The 27,822-nt window shown below is 33.4% G+C and overlaps 1 long non-coding RNA gene and 1 other non-coding gene across 3 annotated transcripts in view; one reads left to right on the top strand and one right to left on the bottom strand.

The window, feature by feature from the left end:
- LOC128202562 (uncharacterized) overlaps positions 1-27,822 on the bottom strand; it is a 48,403-nt gene that overhangs the window by 9,971 nt on the left and 10,610 nt on the right. The window contains exon 1 of one of the 2 annotated variants that reach the window (XR_008253851.1): positions 6,353-6,496. The exons of the other annotated variant lie outside the window; for it this stretch is intronic. This is a non-coding gene — a long non-coding RNA (uncharacterized LOC128202562). Of the gene's footprint in view, positions 1-6,352; positions 6,497-27,822 lie in introns of those variants that run through there. 2 annotated transcript variants of the gene reach the window in all.
- On the top strand, positions 12,449-12,522 carry Trnat-agu (transfer RNA threonine (anticodon AGU)). The gene has a single exon. It is a non-coding gene; the product is annotated as a tRNA-Thr (tRNA).

Below are 27,822 nucleotides of genomic sequence, written 5' to 3' on the forward strand. Positions count from 1 at the left end.
GATGGGTAAATCTCTCTTTATACTGAGAGAGTGACGTCAATTCGGATTGCTTCTTGATGAGGATTTTTTTATCTGTCCTCATTCATAAGATATCATCGTTTATAATTCCTTATTCAAAAAGGAAAATATTGGAGGTTTAGCAGTCTGACATTCTGCTTCATCGATGGCCACGGGTTCGGTCCCCATATAATACAATTCCCCATAAGGGGAGTTTTTCTAGTAAGTGCCATGCTTGGCAGGTGGTTTGGCAACCACAGTTAGCATTTGGTGATATTTTAAGAGGGACGCTGCGGTCCATCCCTTGAGCATTAAATATAATAACATGTATGTGTTTAAATAAAAATTAATATGTCCAATATTTTCCTAGTATCCATAGAACAAGATCTGCTTAGTTTAGAACTAGATGGCGCTAATAGTGTTTATTTATTTGTTAGCTTTGTGTGGTTAGATCTCTTGTTTTTTATTTTAATGTACTTGTCCATACAATTTTTGTTATAACAATATTAACTGTTAAAGAATGACTTATGTCGTGCAAGGCAATTGCAAAAATATGCAATATAATATAAAAATATGTAATATGTGAGGCAAGTTAAACAGTATGTGGTTTTTCAAAAAAGTAGGTATTGAAAATTTTTCAGGGTCAGAAATACGCACATTACACGCCCATAGGCAACGATTACCGTACACAATTAGATGGGACTTTAAGTTTGTTTGTTACTTTTGTGATATAAAAATTATTATTAGTTATTTACTGTCCAATAAACACCGTTTAAAAAGATTATTTGGCAAAAATTGAGAACATTATTCAGTTGACAATTCATAGGATAACCTTGAAGTGTAATTTGCTTAATTATTTTTTTTTATTATTATTATTAAATATTTTTTTTTTAGTTATTTTTAGGATACTTAAAATAGTAAACAAGTTGTAGATCCACTTGACGGAAAGCAGTAACCGTCGTTTTTCATTTAGGCATGGGTAATATGGATACCGATGCGATATCTATATATTGGATTCCTCTGGACGTTAATGCAGAATAAAGGTAATTACCTATTTCAATATCGCCCATTTCGGTCGAATATCTATTTTTGAATATGTTAATAGTAGATTACTGCAGCGGCCAGCAACTGTGGCATTGATGGACGAACGTGCAAATGTGGGCCGAGACGCAGCCGAGGCACACATACGTGAGTCCATCAATGCCTAGTTGTGGCCAAGGCTTGTATAGTACTTTTCTCAAACAATGCGCGGAAATCAAAAACACAATTTTACTTTTTAAGTTCAATAACGAATAACGAACAATAATATTTTTTCACGCGCCATAATGTTTCTTTGTTTTTTTTTTTCAATAAACAGCTTTCTATTTGCAAGCCAATTCGAAATTTAAATAAAACCTTTTATTAGTTGCCTCATTGGTAGCCATGTTTCAAGTTAAAGGTCTTTCCATTTTTAAATTACAGGACAGATATGAGTTTACATAGTAATTTATCTGGCCGCAAAACGCGACAGATATGCATTTTCATACAACTTTTGCCGGCCGCTGCCCACATGTATCTGGTCAGTACGGCAATTTTGATTTATCTCGAAGAAGATTGTCAAAATAATGCTCACATTTCTAAGCATGAATGAGAAAAAGTGTTATCCATTATAATTTTTTGGATAACAAACTTTTAATATATTCGTTATTGAACCAGTATATAGATATTGTATCTAAATATATAGATATTGCTATATATTACGCATCCCTAATTCCATTATCTTATTGGTTAATATTATTATAGTGCAGTTTCATTTGAAAAATCAGTGACGTTTGTGTAAATTAACTTGTGAGTAATATTTAATTGATTTATAATTTCATTCATACAAAATTACTACAAAGACACTTCCTTCCTTCCCGTTAAATGTAGATACGTGCTTACACATTTATAAATTATGCAAGTTAATAAACACCTATTTACGTAATAAAACTCAAGTGTATAGTCATTTCAGGTAATGTTATATATATGTAATAGTTTCCTCTTGTTTTAATAAAGATTTAAGTTAAACTTTGACAATTTGTTTGTTAAATTGATGTTTGTTGTAATATCAATCTAATCGGTTAAATATCGGTTTGAAGGGTGGGATATGGCGTGAATTTACTGGGTACAGAGGAATAACATCTGAGTTCTCAGGAATGGTAACGCATGGGAGGTATCATGGACGAAACAGTATATTCTGTTATGTCCATGGTGCTGCTCATGTCTATAGGCGACGGTTACCACTTTCCATCAGGTGGGCCGTCAGCTTGTTTGCCAATCAAAGTTGTATAAAAAAAAAATATCAGAAAATTTTGTTAAAATAATGAAGACAAAAATGGTTGTAAATTTATAAATTTTTACATGATAAGGATCATAATCATCAGCTTTGTTACGTTTGCGTTGTTTACCGTTTGTCAGCTGAGTAAACGGAAAAGCTTTTCAAAATACATTATGTATGTAATAATAAACAAGTGTCAGATTGATCACTTCTAATAAACAACAATAGGACTGTATTATAAAACAATTATTTAACGTAACTAACAGGAAATTCTAAATGCATGAATGAAATACCTAGACGTTTCCCAGTGGCGTCAGTCCATTATGTACCTACCTACCTACAACATCTACACCAATGTCGGTAATCCCACGGATTTGGCCCATTCACAAATTATGTTCGCTCACACGTTATATTGCGTGCCTGTTTTATGGAATGCCTCAGAACTGGTTTTGAAATTGTCAACTACTTTTTTTTTTTCTAAATGGCGCAAGAGCAACCGACGATACAGCTATGCGGGCTGACGTTGAGTAATCGAATTGGGATTAAATTGAAATCACGTCGAATAGACGTCAGCTGGTATAACAGTACTGTCCATATGACGTTTTTTCAATGTGAATTCGAGTTAATTCTTATTTTGAAATTTATAAAGTCAGCCTGCAGATTCCCTTAAATGGGTGAAGGGATGAATGTGATTTTTCATATTTTATTGACTGACCTAAAAAAAGTAGGTTTTTATTTTTAAGGCGCAATTTATTCGAATCTTTTGTTCTTTAACTTTATTTACTTTATTATTCTTATTCCGATATTAACAATTTCCAAACGGCCAATATCCACAGTCTGTGTCAACTTGGCTGAGTTTGTTTAGAAAGTCCTATATTATTGAAACAATTTTGCAATTACTCCTAGACTGTATTATTGATTTCTTAAAGTTACGTACTATTACTATGATGTAGTAATTTAACATTATTGGACAAACATAAAAAAAAAATCTTTTTTAGTAAAAAAAAAAAAACAATCATCAGAAACCGTTCAGTACTCGTCAAGTTATTGCTTAGATATATAGCTATTTAAGATTTTTCAAAAGAACGAATAAATTTACCTATAATAACTTTATAAAGAGAAAAGATTTGATTGTTTGTTTAAAATGGATATATAAAAATGGAAATATAAAAAAATTTATAATAAAACGGTAAAGTCAATCATAATAACAATCATGTAAATAACAGTTACTAGTTACAGTTAATAAACATATATTGTAGTTACTGTATCTGTATATTGTAGCTACAATATCTGTATATTGGCCCAATAACAGATAAATATCGATTATGTCGAAATCCAATATATATATATATATATATATATATATATATATATATATATATATATATATATATATATATATATATATATATATATCGTAATGAAAAACTCGATTGAAGTAAATATAAATTCGACTGTACGCGCGATTTGAAATAGGTAATGTTATTTTTTTCACCATTAATGTCCAGAGAAACCTTATATATAGATTTAGGATCTGTACCGATTTTACTCATGCTTACGAGACATGTCATTGCGCAAATCCTGGGGTGGGCATCAGACAATTCCAGGATAGGCATACCACACTCCCTTAATTTTTTTTTTCATAATTGAAATCGCTGTTTATTAATAATCTCACCTCAATTCATTATATAAAAAAAACTTTTGATTTAATGAATAAATGAGTAGTCTTTATATAAAATTCTTTATAATTAAAAAAAATATATGTAGAAAGAAAAGAAAGGAAATTGTTAGTTTATATATTTTGTTTTTTTGTTTTGTTTTGTTGCTTTTTTATTTTCATTTTTTTTATCTCTTTTACTGTGTATTATGTGTATGTTTTTTTATTGTAATTTGTGTGCTGTAAGTAATGTAAATAAATTATCTATCTATCTATCTATCTATATTCATTATATAATATAGGGAGTAAGCAAAACAATTAATAAATGTACCTATAAAGTTACATTAATAAGGCGCTCTTATTGTTAAAAGCAAATAGGGTAGATTAATTGTTGTGAAAAAAAGTATTATGTCCTTCTTTATCCAACATATTAAAAACGAGCACATATCAAGTTTTATCATGACTGGTTTTTTTTATACAACTTACAATGGCAAACAAGCTGACGGCCCACCTGATGGAAAGTGGTAACCGTCGCCTATAGACATGAGCAGTACCATGGACATAATAGAGTATACTGTTTCGCCTATGATACTCCCCATGCGTTGCCATTCCTGAGGACTTAGATGTTATTCCTCTGTACCCTGTAAATTCATGCTATATCCCACCCTTCAAACCGAAACACAGCCATGCAAACAACTGCTTCACGGTAGAAACACGAATGGGGTAGAGGTGATGGACAGAGCAATCGACTTTTGTACAAAGTCTCCCTCTGATCCCCTTATCACCTCAGGAGTTAACAAATAAATTCACTTTCACTTTTATTAGTAAGAATACTTACTCTATACCTATATACATAAGAACGAATGATAATAATAATGTAATAAATAATTCTAAGGTCCTTATTCCTATGCTTACACCCACAAAGAAACTGTATAACGAATAGGTACGTATTTATTAAACCGTAAAAGGTTATTTATGTAGAAATGTACGTAGGTGGATGAAAGGACTTTACTAATACAATTTCTGCTAACTTGAGGTTCGGGTAGGTATGAAATAATTGGATTTTCTTTTACGAGCTTGTCAGGGGACGCAGAAAACAACTTAAATACAATATTTTTGTGTAAACACAAAATTGTTTTGATTATCACCTGTGAGTTCCCACGTACTTATAATGGGCGACATAGAATGTAATTGAAATATTTTGTTTATAAAAAATATTGCCAAGTAATGAACTTGGCAATATCTTTTTAATTATATTATAATTATATTATATATATATATATATATATATATATATATATATATATATATATATATATATATATATATATATATATATATATATATATATATATATATACACACACACGTGTAAACTGGTACATATACACACGTGGTAATGGTAGATAGATAGATACTCTTTATTGTTTCCTCCAAAAGATTACATTACTATACAAATAATTACAAGAAATTATTACACTGAGAAAACAATAGGCGGCCTTATCGCCCATTGTTTTCTCAGTGTTTCGAACTTTTGGATTGTAAAGAATATTTATTTATAGCGCTAAGAGGTAACAAACAAATGAACGAACTCACTTTTATACTTATAATATTAATAACAATGCGAGTACAAACACGAACTATGAAATATAAAAAATAAAATAATGGGTACTTATTAATAAAGTTACTAAACTCCTAAATGTTTCATGTATGTACATCTTTAAAATATTGTCACTTAAAAAAGCATGTTTAAATTTTATTCAATTTGAATGATTTTCTAATAATTGTAGGAAAACTTACAAAGTTGTTTTAGAAAAAAATCGTCAGTATTTTTTTTATAATTTCTTTTATACAGTTATCCTAGTTTACAATATTAATAGTATGTAATATTTACATCAGACAGATCAAGGAAGGAGTTGGTGTCGTGTCGTATCAAGAGGTGAAGAGACTCGCTGAAAATCGTAGTGAGTGGCAAGAGCTCCACCGACAAGAGCGCAGCTCTTAAATACGATAGATAGATAGTAATATTTATTACAAATTTCTGCTATTTAAAAATAGCAAATACAATTATTGTCATCATTATTATCAGATCAGCCGTTCACTGTCCACTGCTGAAGACAGGTCTCCCCCACAAGGAGAATTTTGTCAGTAGTTGACACGCTTAGTTGGCAGGCAGTTAGGCTTTTGTCATCCTTCAACTATCAAGTTCCCTTAGTTGCCTCTTACGAGGTCCACGGGTAAGAAAGAGATGGGACCACGCTGTGATTAAAAATACAATTACGCTCACATACAATTCCACTTGTTCTCTAAACGTGAATACTTTTCATAACAAAAATATCAATCAGAATATATTTAAAAAATACCAAAGAGAAAATGGTTCTTCGGAAAAAAAAAATATTTACTTGTTCGCAAGTCTTTTTCATGTTATGATTTATTTTATAAAAGCTTTTCCAAGAACCGTTGTCTGCTTTGAATTTGTTGAATTATTAAAGAAAATATAAAATATTAGTAGCTGTAAACGCAAAAACATGGTTTTGTTCCCAAGAATTTCGACAATTTTCTAATTCTTCCATTTGTCTACATAAATATATATATAATGTTTAAACAAACAACTAACTTATCACAGTAGTTGATGTGATAGTAACGATAAGGGATACGGAATTAGTAAGTAGTAAATACTGCTTAACATATAATAGAAACTACAAACGTACACAAATAAGGAAAATGATAATCGTTATGATAAGAGAAATAAATGTACTGAGAAAATACTCTTATTTCCTGTACGTTTCGAATAAAGGCGGTCGAATAAGCCAGAGGCTAAAAGATAGATAAAACAATTTTTTTTTTTTTTCAATCGACTTCAAAAACAAGGTAGATATTTCAGTTTGATTGTATTTTTTTGTTACCCCATAACTCTGTTAGTTGTAAACAGATTTGGATATTTTTTTTATTGAAAAGATTGGACTCTTTTTTAGAAGAAATTTTCTCAAAATCGACTATTTGGTTTAATTTGGTTTTGCCACAAATGAAGTCGGTTTTGTTTTTTTGTGAAATACAATGTAATTATTTCCCTTTTTATTTCAAACGACGTCTTGGGTACGTAAAGTTCTCGTAATAATATTACCGCTTCTTTTCATCACCAGATCTTATATCCTTCTTAGTTATCATATGAAGAAACTTTCAGTAACTCACACTGTAATGTTCTTATTTTGTTTTATCTATTTTGCAGTTGCTAGCGCCATCTTTAGCAGTCTTGTACCTAATCATAGTTAATAACTGATAAAATTAAGATAATATAAATTCCATGGAACGTGTAAGTACGGGTATTGATAAAAGTAATCGGAAATTTATAAAGTTCAGCGAATAATGTGTTTTTTTATTGTACATTCTGGGAAGGTAAATAGGTGATTAACATATTCTCGAAATTTCTATTTATGTCGAATGCAAGTCAATAGGGTAGGGGGGAGGAAGGGATTGTTAGTAATATGGAATAAAAATCCCATTGCTAGCAATATACCCTGTCGGATTGACCTCCACGTGGTCCCCCCTGGAAACCATCGTGCTGAATCCCAGATGTATTTATCACGATGTTCTAACTGACCTGCATTATCATTCTCACCTGTCATCCTTCACTGGTGCCCCGCCAGTGTATACCGTTAGCGCAGGCGGGGTTACCATTCCATTTTCACCCATTAAAAAAATAGCAAGTCAATATTTTTATTTGTACTATCCACTATAACCAAATAAGCTAATAAAAAAAAAAATAATAAAAACTTATGTTATAGCCGTGTTGGTCCCGGCATTAAATAGGCCACCCCTTCCTTTGCCGTGGACGTCGTAAGAGGCGACTAAGGGAACTTATGGTGGTGATATGATTAAAAATGAGTTATTACGTATTAAAATGATGCAGAAATTATAAGACAAAATAAATATAGAAGTTATAAAGGAATCATTCATAACTATCACGCACAATTGTATGAAAAGGTTGACCCGTTTTTCTCGAAGCATTTGTATGGAGACACTCTATATAATCTAAGGCTCCAACACACGCAGCCTGTTGGTAAATCCACTGCTGATAAAAAGGATTGTTCTGCGCATAGCAACTCAAAGGTGCTTGTATTTGTACGTAACCGATAACAATTATCTATATCTATAATGCGAACCAAAAGATTTCCAATGTAATGGCATTGCTGATAGGGAGATAAGATGGATTTAAACAAGGAAGTAGATTTCAATTTCTGTTTGTAGGTACTTTGTACACACATGCAATGTGCAAGGACATAATCCAGGATTATACCAGGAAAGAGATTGTTAGTAATGGCGTCTAACAGGCTTATTGCTATCAATACACCCTATCAGGTCGATCTCCACATGCTACCTTCTGGGAACCGTCGTGGTTAGCTCTTGTGGAATTCGTTATGGGCTAACTGACCTGTTTTCATCTTTACTTATCATCTATCACTGGTGACCTCCAGTGCATACCGATAGCGTAGGCGGGGCTACCATTCCATTATCATCCATAAAAAAAACCCTGGATTATATTCAAGAAGAAGAGTGAGAAGGAAAGCTATGTCTTTTTTTTTTATACAACTTAGAATGGCAAACAAGCTGACGGCCCACCTGATGGAAAGTGGTAACCGTCGCCTATAGACGTGAGCAGTACCATGGACATAACAGAGTATACTATTTCGCCCATGATACCCCCCATGCGTTGCCATTCCTGAGGACTCAGGTGTTATTCCTCTGTACCCTGTAAATTCCCACCATTAAGAACCCTTGTATTAATTCTCCTCGATTTTTTATATTAATTTCCAAAAATCACAGAAAATGTACAGCATCGTCTAGTTTTTAACTTATTTTTATAAAATTATATTTTTATATCAATTTGCAATTAGTAAATCCAGTGTTTAAATATAATCAATTGTTTTACGTTAGAGAAAGGTTAAAAACTGCTTTACACAGTAACGAATTGTATTGATTGGATTAACGGTTTTTTGAGATACGATCATTTGGAGGTATTTTTTTAATGGGTGATAATGGTATGGTAACCCCGTCTGCGCTATTGATATACACTGGCGGGGCACCAGTGAGGGATGACAGATGAAGATGAAGGTAGGTCAGTTTTTTTTTGACGAATTAAAATGGTATTAGTCACGATGGTTTCCTGGGGAACCACGTGGAGGTCGATAGATGAGATATTGCTAGTAATAGTGCTATTTTGACCCCATTACTAACAATCCCTTTCCCCCTCATTTGGAGGTATTGTAAATATGCCCGCTTAATGACTTGTCACGGTCGTGACGTCACTGTGATAAAAGTAAGTACATACTAGTATTTATACACGTGATTGTATACTCGTATGTATACTAATAACTACTGATTGATATTTTAGCAAGAAATATTTACCAGTTATATTACGTGATATATATATATATATATATATATATATATATATATATATATATATATATATATATATATATATATATATATATAGGTGTAATAAAAAAATCGGGACAATTTTAGAATATCATATACAAAAAATGAAAAAGCAATTGAAAATAGAGTACATACAACCAAATTGTGCAATCATTTTTAATTAGCTTCCAGCATTTTGTCGCATTGGTATTTGCCTAGCTGGCCCCTCTAGATAGAGTACTAAATTAAATACATAAATACAGTAGAAGCGATTTAAATTACGAAGCGTCAAATATTAAAGCGGGGCAATGAATTTTTATGTCATTGATTAAAAGCATCTAGATAGACTGTCTTATTATAAGCCCTTCGACACCCTTATTTATGGCGAACTTTTCGAAAAATATATTAAATATATAATGTATATTAAATAGTATAATGGATATATCCTTTTATTATATCAAACGTCGTTTTAGTCGTCAATGTTATATTATTTTCAGATATTTGTAAACAGGGACATTTTTTTTTTCTTTCTATGTTATAGAGCGAAATACCTTCAATATATTGAAAATTTATCTTAAAATCAACTATTCTATTTAATTTTTTGTTTTTATCATATTTAAAATAAATTCAGAATTAGGATGGTTTCTGTCTCACGTAAAATTTTCTCTGTATTCGATTGAATATATTGGCGGTTAACTGTCGTTTCATAGTTTAGGTACTGTAGCATACTGATTTTGTGGCGCGACGACATTATCATACTATGATTTTGTGGCGGATAACATTATCGTAATATGATATGATATCATAAACCTCTTCATTTAATTACATTCTGCTTTCCATTCTTCGTTTTTTTTTTCATTCACTATTCAATCATTCAGTTACAGTATAATTACTTTCCTGTAAATTATAAAAACGCGCGCTGGCCGTTCGATTTTTGAGCGTTTTCTCTCACTTGCCGTTCCATCTAGATGTATGATCTATGACCTATCTAAATACATTTGTGGCAACGATAACATGTGAGGTATATTGTTTAGTTCTTGATGGCGTTTCTCGGAACGATAACTTTATGTATTGGAGTTATCTGTATGACCTTATATTAAATTTATCATACGTAAATTTATTCATACAAATATATCTGTTGTTAAATCACGACTGTTATATTAAATTATAGTATACTGGTCGTGTGCTCACGGTATAGAATGGGCTATCCTTTCCTTTTTCGTGGCTGCTGTAAGAGTCGATTAAAGTAACTATTAGGACGGGGGATGGACAGTAGCATTCTTTTTAAAACATCACCAAAACCAAACTTTCTCTTATTCATCCCCTCGTAGCGATTTTACTTATATGACATCGTCTAGTTACAATTTCATTTCTAATAAAAATGTGAAAGTGTGTTTGTTTGTTACTTCCTAGTAGGTTGATTTTTTGAGTGGTTAGGGTAACCACTCAAACAATCTTCATGAAATTTGACATACGACAATTCGTGTAAGTACTCTATGTACAATCAGATCAATCAATTGTATGGATATAGGCTTTCAGTCCTGGTTATGCAGGCGGAATCGCAGGTAAACACTAGTATAGAAATAAGATGACAATGTGCTTGATTGAATGATGATCATCAATTAAAATATTAATAAAATTTAACAAGCGCACCACTTCTTTAAAATTAGTTTGTTTTTTTTTGAAACGTTTTTTTAGGGAGATACTCCATCTTACTCTATCTTGATCTTATATTATACAAATTCCTTAAATTCATTAAAATTAAAGATTCTCGAATAAAAGTTTTAACTGGTACCTGTTTGTGTAAATATAAATAATTATTAGTGCCCTTCAAACTTGTGTGTAATGTGAAAATATCATTTGGCTTGAAGCTCCTACAACCAAGCAATAAAATATTTATAAAAAAAAAGTGTTATTATACTCTCAAGATATTGATAAGAGCGCAAAATAAATAAATCAAATGTAATGATTAATATCTGTAATAAATCAATATATAATACTTTTTTCGGAAAGGTGCCTTTTCGTTTTATAGCGCGATACAATCTTACCATATTGTTAGATAGATCCGATTGGGTTGCTTCTAATAGAGTCTGAGATTCTGAGAAAAAATTATCGTTACGTAGCTATTGAAAAAACATATGTAAGTAGATACTTATGTTATATCTATTGTGTGTAAATAAAAGTAAATCGATTAAAGGTGTCGTTAAGCGCAAAACTTGAGAACGGTCTGACCAATACGGCATTTTTTTTTAAATATACATTTACATAGGTCCGAAGAAGTTCTTATGAAAATATTTTTTTATTTCTATACAGGCTGTTCCTAACTTTTAATTCAAACATTCCATTAAAATTTTAACGCAACTACCTTAGTGTAATATCAATAAGAGAGTAAGTACTTTCAGTATTATAATATATACATATACAAATACACATACATTGTCGTGTGGTCCCTGCATCGAATGAGCTACCCCTTCCTTTCCCGTGAGTGTCGTAAGAGGTGACTAAAGGAACTTAAGGTCAAGGGATAGGTAGTAGCGTCTCTCTTAAAATATCACTGAAGGCTAACTGCGGTTGCCAAGCCGCCTGTCAAGCGTGGCAAATACTGGCAAAGCTCCTTCCTTTGAGGCCCATGTTCGGCGATAGATAATGGCTGATATGATGATGATGATGAATACACAAACATATTATATATGTTTTTAAGTACGTTGGAAAATTAATAAAAAACCTTTTTATTTACCTTAAATTTTCTTTATATCTTTTATGATATTTGAACAGAATAAAGTCCATACATATTATAAATACTCAGACTAAAAAAATAAACAGAAATTCATTAATACATATATTTGTATTGTACTTATATTGAATCCGTGACTATTGGAAGGTGATATAGTATGTTACTACACTATGCGCTATCAAGGTCATTATAAAAAATGCATTACTTGTGTAATAATTAAAAAAAATATGTTAGTACACTAAAGATAATAATATTACAAAAAATATTCAATGGAAAACTTTAAACAATGAAATACACGTTTGTATATTTATGTTACCTATATTATTTTTGTATTCTTCAACGCCTCGGCGCCGTGGCTTAGTTGGTTAAAGCGCCTGTCTAGTAAACAGGAGATCGTGAGTTCGAATCTCGCCGGTGCCTTTCATTTTGTATTCCGATTTGAAATCGGAGATTTTTCATCTGTATTATCTGTTATAGGTATTCTATATTACATTCACATTACAATACAAAAGCGTGGACTTTATGTATAAGATATATACATATATATATATATATATATATTTATATATATATATATATATATTATACATTTTATACTAAAATCATAATTTTCTGTTTCATGAACTGTCTTCGCTTTAAATGAAAATGGGCAGGGTCAATTTTAAAATTATTTTTATTTTACGATCTCTACAGTTAGATAGCGATAGATAGAGAGATCTACCTTTTCATAGATCTCCATCGAGGGGGAAAGGGATTGTTAGTAACGGAAACTAAAAATCCCATTGCTAGCAATATACCCAACCAGGTCGACCTCCTCGTGGTTCCCCCTGGAAACTATCATGGTCAATTCCGTATGAATTCATCATGATAGGCTAACTGGCCTGTTTTCATTCTCATCGATCAACCCTCACTGGTGCCCCGCCAGCGTATCCCGTTAGCGCAGGCGGGGTTACCATTCCATTTTCACCCACCAAAAAGATCTCCATCGAATAAAAAACTATATGGCATAAAAATAATCGTATTTGAATTGCGCAAATGAAGTCCATACATTTCTCATTTAAACTTGCTAACTTAATATTGAAATTATAAGCACCCGTTTGGACTTTTCAAAAACAATATTTTTGCAATAATATTGAGCCATCGATTTATAAAACAGTATATATACGTAGTAGTTGCTAAAATATAGCTTCGTGAGAAATAGACGGACAGACGAAATTACACCTTTTATATGATTACGTTTTAATTTTTTTATAGATATATGTATAAAAGTTTTATTTAATGGTAGCTCCGCCTGCGCTGACAGTATATGCTGGCAGGACACCAGGGAGGGATGAGAGGTGACAATGAAAAGGCAGGTCAGTTAGCCTATCGTGATGAAGACACCTGGAATTCAACACGATAGTTTTTCAGAGGGAGGTCGATCTGATAGGCTGTATTGCTAGCAATGGGACTGGCAGCCTGCATTGCTAGTAATCCTTTCCTCTCCAATAAATAAAAATCAATTGCCGGATGTATGTAAGTGCATAATTTCAGAACGGCTGCACATATTTGACAAATACATTTTTGTTTTATTAGATAAGGTTTGTATAAGAGAAAATGTTTGAAAAGGCGTGGAAAAAAGCAAAAAAAAAAAAAAATTACCAAAGCTCTATAAAATTGAGTGACAGAGAAGATTTGTTCTAACAACTCTTCATTAGTATACCCGTGCGAAGCCGGGGCGGGCAGCTAGTATTGTATATAAGCGATTGCATTAATTACATATACAAACAACACTGACGGTACCGAGTAATCTTAATGTCGGCTTATGTAATAGCGAATTCGGCGAAGCACATTCGAAACGCTAGTAATTGGCGGACAACTCCCGTACCGCGAACATGTAATTACACCCTGATTACGATGTTACTCAGAACGGATGATGCTATGTATTAGGCTGCGTGCACACGGTACTTTTTTATAGAAATCGAAATGGTGAAGGTAGAGAAGGGCCAAATTAAATGTACCCGTAACCGGCGAGCGTGTATGAAAATATTGATGAATGTGGAAGAAGCGAAAGAGGTTTATTTGAATCGAAGCATTTGGCGATCAATTGTTTCTGCCAACCCTAATGGGAGACAGGCGTGACAGATATGTATGTATGTATGTATGAAATGGTGATCAAGCTAGTGGTCTACTTAATGGAAAGTGGTAACCGTCGTCTGTAAACTAGAAATGAATAAATACCGCGTCACTGGCCCAATTTGTAGCTATTTGTAGCTTAATGTCCTCTTCAAGGAAAGTTCTATGCTCAGCTATGGGACAGTTTTTTTTAACGGATGATAATGGAATTGTTAGCCCGCCTGTGCTTTTGGTTTACACTGTCGGGGTATCAGTGAGGGATGATAAATAATGGTAAGCAGGTCAGTTAGTCCATCATGACGAATTCAACAAATCTATGATGGTTTTAACGATGGTTTTTATGGGGAACCACGCGGATCTGATAGGGTATTTTGCTAGAAATCTCATTGCTGATACCCTAATTGAAATACCCTGCTTAATCGAAATATTCTGATTAATCTTCTGATCCTTCTTCTTCTGATCCTCCTTCTCCTAATTCTCATGAATCCTGATGATTAATATCCATTACTAACAAACCCTTCTCCATCCATGATCATTAGGTTAACCTCCACGGTATCCCTCCTGAAAATCATCATTCTGAATTCTAGGTGTATTCATCACGATGGGCTAACTACAGTTACATTATAGGTATGTCAATGATTACTGATTCACTTATTAATAATAATAATATACTAAGAGGTTCATAATAAGTATTTGCACAGTTTAAAATATTCCTTCCAGTGGTCCAACGGGCACAGTTAGGTATTATTTAGCAATGCATCCCGAAGGTGCCATGTAACACTTGCAATAGCTCAGGCTATAATCATAATCAATATTATGATACTATACTAGTAGTTAGGACATACTTAAGGCGTTGGACTACTGATTGTTCCTTACGCTATAAGTACATGTGCACAACGCTTTATTACAGTCGTATATTAATTCGACGAAACACAATTATTAAGTTTCTTATACAACATTAAAAATAAATATAAAAATATCAATAATATTCTTGGATTTGCAAAAGTTATACAATCACAATTTTTTACCATGATAACCATGATAGTTTCCAGGGGGAACCGCGAGGAGGTCGACCTGGTTGGGTATATTGCTAGCAATGGGATTCTCAGTCTCCATAGTAATGGAGACTGAGAATCCCATTATTAGTAAACAATCCCTTTCCCCCCTTTACCTAATATTATCAGAAGTTACTTTCTTCTTCTGCCTCTAACCTTTACTAATAATATAGATGCGAAAGTGAGTTTGTTTGTTTGTTCTTGGCTTAAATATTGCTATTAAATTTGCTAAACATGTAGGATTTCATCTTAGAATGGCAAACAAGCTGACGCCTCACCTGATGGAATGTGGTAACCGTCGCCTATAGACATGAGCAGTACCATGCACATAACAGAGTTTACTGTTTCGAGTATACTGTTTCGATCATGATAACCCCCATGCTTTGCCATTCCTGAGGACTCAGGTGTTATTCCTTTGTACCTTGTAAATTCACTGTCAAATACCCCACCCTTCAAATCGAAACACAATCATGCAAACACAACTGCTTCACGGTTGAAATACAAATGGGAATGAGGAGCTCAAGCAAATGACTTTTGTACAAAGTCTCCCTCTGGTGGTATCTTAAGAATCCACTCGACTTGCTGACATTGATCCTTTCCACTTTGAGTTCACTAGGAGAGAACTCTTGTAGAGTTAAGCTCGCCTTTATACATTTGTTTATCTCTGTCATAATTTTTATGTATAATTAATCTGTACAATAAAGTATAAATAAATAAATAAATAAAGATGGATAATGTTGAGCTTTTTGTATGGGGAGCGGATGTCGCCATTCATCTACCATATGACCGGTGTCGAGTCGACATATTCATTAAATTTAGGGATTACATAGCATTGGATTAGTCTACCACTCGATATTTACATAATTGGTTACCATCGCTTGGGCAATTGTAATGATTACATAATTTATACATATAATAAAACTGTAGAGGTCGGCAGTACATAGAAAAAAAAAAACGCTAATAACCAAGTTAGGAGAAGTTAGAAGTAAAATAGAACATATCCAGATTATTTTGAAATTTTTTGTTTTTCTGTCTATTTGTGTGTTTATACGGTCTAATCTCTAAAACTGTTGGACCGATTAAAATGAAATTTTGCATTTGGTACCTTACATACCCGGTCTACATTTCAGATACTTTTAATCGCGAAAATCTAAATAGTTCCTGTGAACTAGTTAAAAAATTATAGTAGGTAACTTATACAGCTTAATACACAGCCTACTTAAGTAAAGTCATTTTGACCTAAGGCAAAGTGTAAGAACGACACGCCATTTGTTAATTTTGGTCCAGTATTCCCAGGCATAATAAATAGATAGGTACTTACTAATATTGATACTTACTAAACAGTAATAACAAATACCACGCGGACAATGTCGCGGGCATTTGCTAGTGGGCATTTACTAATAGGATTATTCATTATAATGAATTAAATTTATTTTTTTATACAACTTAGAATGGCAAACAAGCTGACGGCCCATCTGATGGAAAGTGGTAACCGTCGCCTATAGACATGAGCAGTACCATGGACATAACAGAGTATACTGTTTCGCCCATGATACCCCCCATGCGTTGCCATTCCTGAGGACGCAGGTGTTATTACTCTGTACCCTGTAAATTCACGCCATATTACATCAATAACAATCCCTTTTCCCCCAGTGGGATAGGATTACATGGACATTATAGCACAAAAAGTCCATAAAAGTATAAGACCTTTTCTATTTACAGAAACGTGAATAAAACATAATTGTGATGGAAAGTAATATTAGGAAATATACTAATATAGTAACTATTTCCACGCATTTATACTCGTATAAATTACTTTAGCAACTTTGTAAAAGAGTAATCACTAAATGGTTAAAGACAATTTACGATGAAACAAAATAACTTTTCAAATACATAAAATAAAGATATTTAACTTATTAATAAAGAGTCACGCCCGCGCACACACGCACTCACGCATATTCATGCAGGCATTCAGGTGGTATTACTTACTAGAAGGTCACAACAACGATTTTTGTATTGTACAATTTTCTTATGAGAATAAATGTTTTTTTAATAAAATTTTTCAATACAAGAGTAAAGAAAGTATATAATATTCACAATGTAAGATTTATAAGAAACTGGAAATAATATAATCATTTAGATAAAATATAATATAATATTTTATAACTAGCCAGCCACGATTGGCTGGCTGGCCAGGTGATTCAGGACCATTTCTTATGACACTTTATGGGAGAGAAATATATTCAACAGTTGACTGTTAACCCTCCAGCAGTTAAGCAGTGTCTGCTAGTTTTTAATTTGTTTTTATCTGCTAGTAATTTTACGTATCCCGCGATTTCGACGTGCTCGCATTTTTATGTTTATTGACGTTGTTATCCAGCGATTTTTGTTTTGGTAGATTGATATTGTTTCTTAGAATCTCGCTAAATGGCTAAGTACTCGTACTGCTATTTGTTGTCAAAGCGATGTACGAAAATGAAGCGATGAAAAAAATACGCGGTCAGAGGGTGGCTAATATGATGATGATGATAATAATAGTGATATTTTATTGACATTTCGATCATGTTACACTGTCCGCGGTAAATTTATAAAGCTGACGGCAGATTTAACATATCATATTTATCTTTATTGCACCATAAATAAAAATATACAATGACAAGTGAATAATTCAAATGAAATACAGTAACATAAATACAGATTGAAATATACCCATAAAGGTACAAAAGGCGGTCTTATCGCTAGGGCAATCTCTTACAGACAACCTTTAGTTAAGGGAGAACAGATAGAAAAGGGCAGGTCATAAGAGTCTGTAATAGACCTACATGGATAAAGAATAAAGATATTTTCAATTGGAAAGATATTTTGAGCTGCTGTAACCCGGAAACTTAATAAGATAACCCTCAGCTAAATTATTCATATTTTACTTGATATCTATACTTATGGTATAATAAATCTGTAGAGAGGTCAATTCTGTACATGAAATATATTTACAAAATAACTATCAGGGGGTGATTAGTGATCGATACTGATGCCAAAAATGCAATCAGTAAAATTTTTTTCTGTCTGTTTGTATGTTCGTTATAGAAACAAAAACTACTCGATGGATTTTAAAGAAAATTAGTACAATTATTCTTCATACTCCTGGGCAGGTTATAGTATACTTTCATCTCGCTACGATCAGGAGCAAAGCAGTGAAGGAAAATGTTGGGAAAACGGGAGAAATTACTCCATTTTTAAGCTTCCGTCGCGTGTGCAGCCTTAATGACCACTTTTTAAAATGTAAAAATATCCACCCGTGCGACGCCGGTACGGGCCACTAGTATAAAATAAATTCGATGGAAAATTAAGGGAAATATTCTGAGAAATTTTATCATAAAAGGAAAGTGGAAGGTAAAAACGTATTCAATTCATTTCGAAGAAAAGGGGTTTTCATTTATTCTCGGTACGAATTTATGCCGTTTATTGGTTGTGCTCAAACCAAACTATATCTGGATTTAATAGTTTCCTAGCAACCTTTATATTATACGAATTCATTTCACCCTTCAAAAAACATGGATGAAAGATATGATATCTCAAGAAATCGTAATATCTTGTCTGCTTCTTTTGCGTCGAAATGTATAACCATTATGTATTCTAGTAATATACTTTATTAGGTCGAATTCCACGTCGATCTTTCTGGAAACCTCTGTGATGGTTAACTTATGTAAAATTCACGAGATTGGCTAACGGAACTGCTTTTTTCCTCATCTATCATCTCTTACTGGTGCCCCGTCAGTTTATATGGATAGTGCAAGCGGGGTTAACATTCCATAATCATCTATTAAAACAATCACCAAGTATTCCTTGTCGCCAGAAGTGAAAGTTCGAGACAATTTTCCTTAATATGTATAAGCTTCGACTTGAGTATTTTTGTTCATATATGGTAATACTTAATAATTCAAAAGGGAGGTAAAGAAATTTTTTCAGGGTCGGCAACGCGCGCGTAATACCTCTGATATTGCAGGTGTTCATAGGCTACGGTAACCGCTTACCATCAGGTGGGCCGTATGCTTGTTTGCCACCTCAGTGGAATAAAAAAAGATCTAAATATAAAATACAGGTGAGTTTTGAAACTGCACCTTTTCAAAGTTGCTTAAAAAACTGTCAGTGTCAAAATATTTTCATTCATTAACTGCCTGCAACACATTTAAGGTCATCACTCTATGTAACGACAAAGAGCATAATGACATAAATTGCGTCTTTAACTAACGTCATAATTCATAAAAATGTCAAACCTGTCATGAACCTATCTTAACTATTGCACTGTTTATCTCTTTCTTTTACATTAAATTCCAAATTTGAAAAAAGTGATAAAGCAGTGTAATAGATAAAGTAAATTTGTAGAAGATTTTAGTTTTTATGAATAAGGAGGTAAGATTGAGTCATTGTTTTATATTTAGGTGTGCAACCAGAGAATTTAAAATAATAATACGTGAATGAAAGATATACGAGAGCCTTGTTTAATTTAATGATTCATTAGACTACGCGACTCATTGCAATATGTGTCGTCTTTTTGTTATTTTTATGATACCTTGAATGACAAACCAACTGACACTGCATTTGAACAAAATTGGTATAACCTATAAACATGAACAACACTACAGAGATCACAGAATACATTGTGACACTAATACCAAAGACCATTAATACCACTCATTAATATATATGAATAACTATATATTGTAGTTGCAATATCTATATATTGGCCCAATAAAGATATGTTAAATATCGGTTGTTCAGTATATACGTACGTAATATTAAAATGAAGTACCCAATCGAAACGAATGCAAATATCCGACTGATGTAGGCGATATCGAAATGGGCGATGACCTTTTTTCCTCTATCTGTGTCCAGAGGAACCCAATATATAGATCGATACTGATATTACTCATGTCTACCTCTCATGCGTTGTTATTTCTGATAACAACGGTGTTATGTATTTGCCGTGTAGTCCCGGTGTAAAATAGACTAGCTCTTCTTTTCGTGGGTGTTGTAAAAATTGACTAAAGGAAATTAATGTCGATCATTAGGCAATTGATTGATTGATGATTGGGCAACAGCATCTCTTTTAAAATATTACCTAAAGCTTAACAGCAGATGTCAACCCGCCTGCCTGTGGTGCTCAACTGTGCCTGCAGAGTGACAATTACTCAAAAACCCCCCCTTATGGGTAAGGCCTATATTTAGTAGCGGACAATTAACAGCTGATCTGATGATGATAATGTTATGCCTCCGTACCCTGTAATTTCACTGCCATAAAGAACTGAAGTTATAAAGGAAACATAATTATTTATTACGCAAATTGTATGAAAAAGTTGACCCGCTTGTCTCGAAGCATTTGTATGGAGACATTTTATCTATATAATCTAAGTATTGTAGATAACTTAGTTGTCTATTTTCCAGTGAGTTTCAACTCTGTCAACAAATCTAATTAAATCGGGAGGCGTTGGGGTAACCGGGTGGAATACAGCAGAGCCGAGTTTCAAAGGGTCCATCGAGACGTACCGCGGTAATGAGATGGTCTAGAGCAGTGTTTATCAAACTTTAACACAGTGCGACCCCCTTAGTATGTAAAAATAATTTGCGACACTTTATCCTCTGCAATTCCTAACTTGTATATATTGCAATATATTACAAACTAGCTGTATCCCGCGATTTTACTCGCGTAAGTATATAAAGTATCCTAAGTTAGGATATAATCAATCCGTTTGCCAAATCTTTTCTAAGTAGTTTTTGACAGTGAAAGAATAATAAATATCTATTCATCCATCATTTTATAGCTTAATTCTTTCGATTGATATTCTTTTTTTAATTATAAACCGATTGAAATTAAACAAAACACTAAATGTCAAGTGAAGCAAACCACAACGCATTAGTGAAAACCGCATTCAAATCGTTTAAGCCGTTTCTGAAATTACCGTGCACAATTTACAGACAAATAGGCAAAATTTATAAAAAAGCATTGATTTAGGTTCTATTGCGTTCATAAAGCCCTTATAATTGTTTTTCTTATATCTTATATCTTCAATGTTCAGACAGTGACCTGTTACAATTTTATTATATGTATTGATATCAAATCCATATATTTTTATTTATTTTCTTTATTTGAATAAATAAATAAATAATACATACTTAAGTACCTAAAACAGACATCGATTATACTGCGAAACTGTTGCTGTTAGTTTCGGGACCTGCCTCGGCTTCCTTATAAAGACTTTGGGACCCCCAAGCGATTGCGACTTACACTTTGAAAAACGCTGGTCTAGAGAATCGAATTTCTAAGGATTCTTTCTATCCTTATTTACATAAATTTATTTAATCCCTACAGTTACCATAAGTGGATACGAGCTAACTTTTTGTTCTCTATAATGTTGTAGAATATCCAATATGCTTTTTTTTACAACTTTGTGTATTTATATATTTTTTTTTGATAGCATTTTGTTTAGATACATAATACTACCTAAAAAAGGTATTAAAAAATACATGAAAATTTTCTATTATGTTTCAAAAAATATCTCTTCAAAGCAAAAGTGAATAGGCTGATTTTAGGTCCGCGCAGTTCCATCTTCGACTTTATTATCTGCCAGGTGACATTGTGATCAAAGGCACACGGGATCGTTAAAAAGTAAAAAAAATATTAAGATTGTTTTATAAAAAAAAAACCGACTTCAATTATGGCAAAACCAGTTGTTTTGATTTAAAAACTAAAACTATTGAACCGATTTTGATAACACTTACATGGGACCAATCTGTAAGTATATACTTTCAAATAAAAAAAATCCTAATTTTTTACGAGAATAACTAGCGGAGTATTTATTTATTTAACTCTTTATTGCACCATAAATAAAAATATACAATGACAAGTGAATAATTCAAGTGAAATACAGTAACATAAATACAGATTAAAATATACACATAAAGGTACAAAAGTAATGAGTAATGAGATAAACATAAAAAAAATACAACCGAATTGAGAATCTCCTTCTTTTTGATGTCGGTTAAAATAAAAAGGACAGATGCATACGAGTATGTTAATGTTCTAGAATGGTTAAGTACCACCCGGTTCCGTTTTTACGGCCCTGACATACACCAAATTGGTAATATTGTCATATTTTTTATTGGAGCCAGTATTTTATTGACTCCAGCAATTTAACGGCGTGACTGACTACTTCCTATATTTTAATCTATTCGCAGAATAGAACTGCAACAACGTACAGTACGACCTTGTTACAGTTTTATCTATTACTAACAGCAAGTCCCGGCCTTGTTTGCTTGAGTTTTTTTTTAATGAGTGAAAATGGCATGGCAATCCCGCCTGCGCTATCGGTATACACTGGCGGGGCACCAGTGAGAGGTGTGATAGGTGAGGATGAAAAGGCAGGTCAATTAGCCCATCGTGACGAAGTCAATTATAAATTAGTCACGGCAATTTCCAGGGGAAACCGCTTGGAGGTCGTCCTGATAAGGTATATTACTAGCCAAGGGGCTATAAAACCCCATTAATAACAATCCCTTTCCTCCCTGTCTGCTTGAGTTAGAACACTAGTATAGTATTATATTATCTGTGGTTAGGATAAATTTGTGGAAAAAAAGTGTGGATAGAAGAATCGTCTATCTATGTTACCAAATGTTATTTAAATTACATTTAACAAACATTTAAATATATTTTAAAACTTTTGTATTTATAATATTAATTGTAATAATATTTAAAAAATTTTATATGCTTAACTGCATCCTTAGTAGGCATGTGAATCCATAAAACAATCATCTGTGAAAAAATGTCACCAGAAATAAATATTATTCTCAACTTTTTTTTTCATAAACTTCCACATTGGTTTTGGATTATTATTAAAATATTTGATTATATCCGTAATTATATATATAATTACTACAACATATTACAACCTATTCACTTAAAAAAAGAGAACGTGTTTTTAAAATACAAGTATTTTCAGGTTTTATAACTCTTATAGTTCACCGTTATTATTTATGTGTTACTACTAGAGGGAGACTTTGTACAAAAGTTGTTTGCTTGGGCACCTCTGTCCCATTCGTGTTTCTACCGTGAAGCAGTTATGTTTGCATGGCTGTGTTTCGATTTTAAGGATGGGATATAGTAGTGAATTTACAGGATACAGAGGAATAACACCTGAGTTCTCAAGAATGGCAAGGTATGAGGGGTTTTATTGGCAAAACAGTATACTCTGTTATGTCCATGGTATTGCTCATGTCTATAGGTGACGGTTACCACTTTCCATCAGGTGGGCCGTCAGTTTGTTTGCCATTCTAAGTTGCATAAAAAAAAAAATTATTTTACATGTTTTGCATTATTTTTGAATGCGTTTAAATGATTATTTTAACAGATTAACTCTTTTGTTAGTTTCATACTTTTGTCAAGATTAAAGTAGTAAAGGATTTTTAAATAACCTTACTTATGGTCGTATTTTCATGGATTTGCTGGATTTTTGGAAGCTTGTTATCTACCGAGAAAGAGATTATAGTGTCGTTTAAAATGAATGGACACAATAAATATTCTGAGAACGACGTTTGGATGAATGACGATGGTGTTCCGACACATTTTTTCCGCTTAACATTTTATCATGTATGCATTAAGCGTCTGTTTATTGTAGTGTCATTACCAGATTCTGGGAAAAAATGATCTGTAATTTGTGTGTGTGTATGTCCATTCCGTGTCCCCAATGAGCACTAATTACATGCCGATTAAAACTGCATTAACGAAATTACTTGGCGTGCAATCGACCTTAACAATTGCGATAGGGTATCAGGGTTCCCAATCAAATTGTCTAACCTTATTATTATTTTTTAAATTTTTAGAAAATTCACATCTCCCCTCTTAAGGAGAGGAGATGGTAAACTAACCCCCGGCAAAAGCACAGTCGGCCGGGGTTCAGGGCCCCGGGGAGAGAAACCGGCGTACAATGCGGGCAGAATCTAAGAACACCGCTTTCTGCATCTTTCCCGGAACTGAGCCGCCTCGGAATCCCAACCGTCTGAGATGTTGTTCCAGACTGGTTGGGATAAGACCGTTCATCGACATAACCATTGGAATGATTTCGGTGAATGTCACCCCCACATTTCGGTCACCTCGTGAGCCAGGTCGAGATATTTTCTCTTTTTCTCTGTTATTATTATTATTATTATTCCAGTCGTTAACTGTCCACTGCTGAACATAAGCCTTCCACGTAAGGGGAGTTTTGCCAGTAGTTACCACGCTTGGCAGGCGGGTTGGCGACCATAGTTAGGCTTTTAGAGATGTTTTAAGAGGAACGTTGCTGTACATCCCTCGCCCTTCCTTAGTCGACTCTTATTTGCCGTGTGGTCCCGGCATAGAATAGGTCACCCCTTCCTTTCCCGTAGGTGTCTATCCTTATTAAATATTAATTCTTAGTTTCTTTCTAATAAGCGTGAATAATATATGTATAGTAATATCTATATATTGTAGTTACAATATCTATACATATATTCACCTGATGATAGATATATAAACTATCGGTTATCTAATATATAATATCGAAATGAAGAACTCTCCTTTCCTTTCCTGTGGATGTCATAAGGCGAATTAATGGATCTTAATGGGCAGTTGCGTCCCTCTAGCAACATCAATCACCGAAACCTAACTGCAGTTGCCCAGCCGCAGTATGGCAGCACAAACACAAACAAAACGCACCTTATGGAAGAGGCATATTTATGTACAGCATTGGTTTGTTTTTTTTAGTGGGTGATAATGTAATGGTAACCACACCCGCGCTGTCAGTATACACCGGCGGGGCACCAGTGAAGAATGATAGGTGAAGATCAAGCAGGTCAGTTAGCCCATCGTGACGAATTCAACAAGAATTGTTCACGATGGTTTCCGTGGGGAACCACGTGGAAGTCGACTTGATAGGGTATATTGGTAGCAATGGGGCTGTCAAACTCCATTGCTAACAATCCCTTTCCCCCCTGGCATTGGACAGTTAATGGCTGATGTAATGATGATGATGATGATAATCTAGTGCAATTTGGCAACGATGTATTTTCCTCAACATGGATGTATTTCCTCGCATTGGTCAAGTTAATTTGGTGGAACAAAAATGTTGTGTCCCGCCACATTAACTTGACTGTTGGACAAGCTTTGTTACTATGAGAGTTTAATTTTTTTCCAAATTAATTAATTAAACATGCTAATTTAAATATCACTATATGAAGTTCACGCTAGATCGCTGACGGGGAAGGTAGGGAGAACAAAATTCCAAAGCCCACTTATAAACAGTATAGCTAACTGTAAACAAAACTAAAGTCGAACGAGTCTAAACAACATGTATACATACACTATTCCGGCTAAAACTGTAAGATGTATCTAAGTATTTGGAGCAAGTATTCTTCAGCATAATTTTAGAATTTCTCTGTAACGCTTGCAAATGTTTACGTAGCATTTATTATTCTAATTTTTAGGAAAACACGTAGATAGTTTTCAAAAATAAATAAGAAATATTATACAAATGTAGACATATACAAACGTGTATAAGGTAGGAATAATTGTCATATTTTTAAAAACTGTAAAGTTAATAATGTATTAAGATATAAGTATCTTTAATACTTAAATAGAAAGGGATGGCGTATATTATCACTTGTGGTCCCGGCATAGAATAGGTCATCTCCTGCTTTCCTGTGGGTGTCGTAAGAGACGACTAAGGGAGGGCGAGAGATTTTTTTTATGGGTGAAAATGGAATGGTAGCCTGCACTAATGGGATACGCTGGCGGAGCACCAGTGAAGGGTGATAGATGAGAATGAAAACAGACCAGTTAGCCCATCATGATGAATTCATCAGGAATTAACCATGATAGTTTCCAGGGGGAACCGCGAGGAGGTCGACCTGGTTGGGTATATTGCTAGTAATGGGATTCTCAGTCTCCATCACTAACAATCCCTTTCCTCCTGAGGGCGAGGGCTGGGCAGTAGCGTCCCTCTTAAAACATGAAGATGTTTTTTTTAAGGTTGTTTATGGTAGTAGTAGCCCCGCTCACGCTAACGGTATACGCTGATGAGGCACCAGTGAGGAATGATAGGTGAGAATGAAAAGGCAGGTCAGTTAACCTATCGTGATTAATATACCTGGAATTCATCACAATAGTTTCCAGGGAGGGAGGTCGACTTAACAGGGAAGATTGCTAGCAATGAGATTGGTAGTTTGCATTACTAACAAAAACATGCAGATGTTATGAATATATAACAATAGTTTATTTACAGATAAGTATTACGGTTACCCCGTATAATGATGATGTCAATGTAGTGTACACTGGGCTTTATGATTATACAATTATATGTAGACAACAAAACAAGAAGTGATTACTTTTAGTGAATTGAACGACAATGGCTCAATGACTGGTGATTTGTAAACTTGTATCAAAGATTAACAAACAATAGTACAGCTAGGTACAGCATCTGTAACATATCCTGTTGAATATCAATAAGATCAGTATCGTTCTCGTGTAACCTGAAATCTGAATTGAATAAATTCATTTTACCAGGGGGAGACTTTGTACAAAAGTCGATTGCTTGGGTACCTCTGTCCCATTCGTGTTTCTACCGTGAAGCAGTTGTGTTTGCATGGCTGTGTTTCGGTTTGAAGGGTGGGACATGGCGTGAATTTACAGGGTACAGAGGAATAAATAAATATATATATATATATATATATATATATATATATATATATATATATATATATATATATATATATATATATATATATATATATATATATATATATATAAAGAAATATAACGGTCGAAAGCAAATGTACAAAGGCGAGTTTAACTCTACAAGAATTCTCTTACAGCAAACACAAAGTGGAAAGGCACATCAATGTACAATACTGTGGCAATTTACAAACAAAAACAACTAGACAAACTTAAGTTTGTACCCATTATATTACATTTAATGCATTGCAGGAAGTCAGTGGATGCAGGTGGCTCAGGACCGTTCCTTACGGCAGTCTATGGGGGAGATTTATGTTCAGCAGTGGACAGATAATGGATGATGATGATGATGATTATATTTAATTGTACATACACCTGTGCATAGACATAATTATAAACTTATACATACATATAAGAAAAAAATATGTATAAGAATATAGTACATTACTGCAGCGGCTAGCAACTGAGGCATTGATGGACGAACGTTCAAATGTGGGCCGAGGCGTAGCCGAGGCACACATACGTGAGTCCATTATTGCCTAGTTGTGGCCAAGGCTTGTATAGTACTTTTCTCAAACAATGCGTGGAAATCAAAAACACAATTTTACTTTTTAGGTCAAGTGACGAATAACGAACAATAATAATTTTTCACGCACCGTAATGTTCCTTTATATATATTTTTTTTTCTATAAACAGCTTTATTTATATATATATATATATGTTTCGAAGTAAAAGGTCATTCCATTTTTAAATTATAGAACAGATATGAGTTTACATAGTAATTTATCTGACCGCAAAACATGACATATA

The sequence above is a fragment of the Galleria mellonella genome, unplaced genomic scaffold, assembly GCF_026898425.1.
Source record: "Galleria mellonella isolate WM207_F2 unplaced genomic scaffold, CSIRO_AGI_GalMel_v1 utg139, whole genome shotgun sequence".
NCBI classification, from domain to species: Eukaryota; Metazoa; Arthropoda; class Insecta; order Lepidoptera; family Pyralidae; genus Galleria; species Galleria mellonella.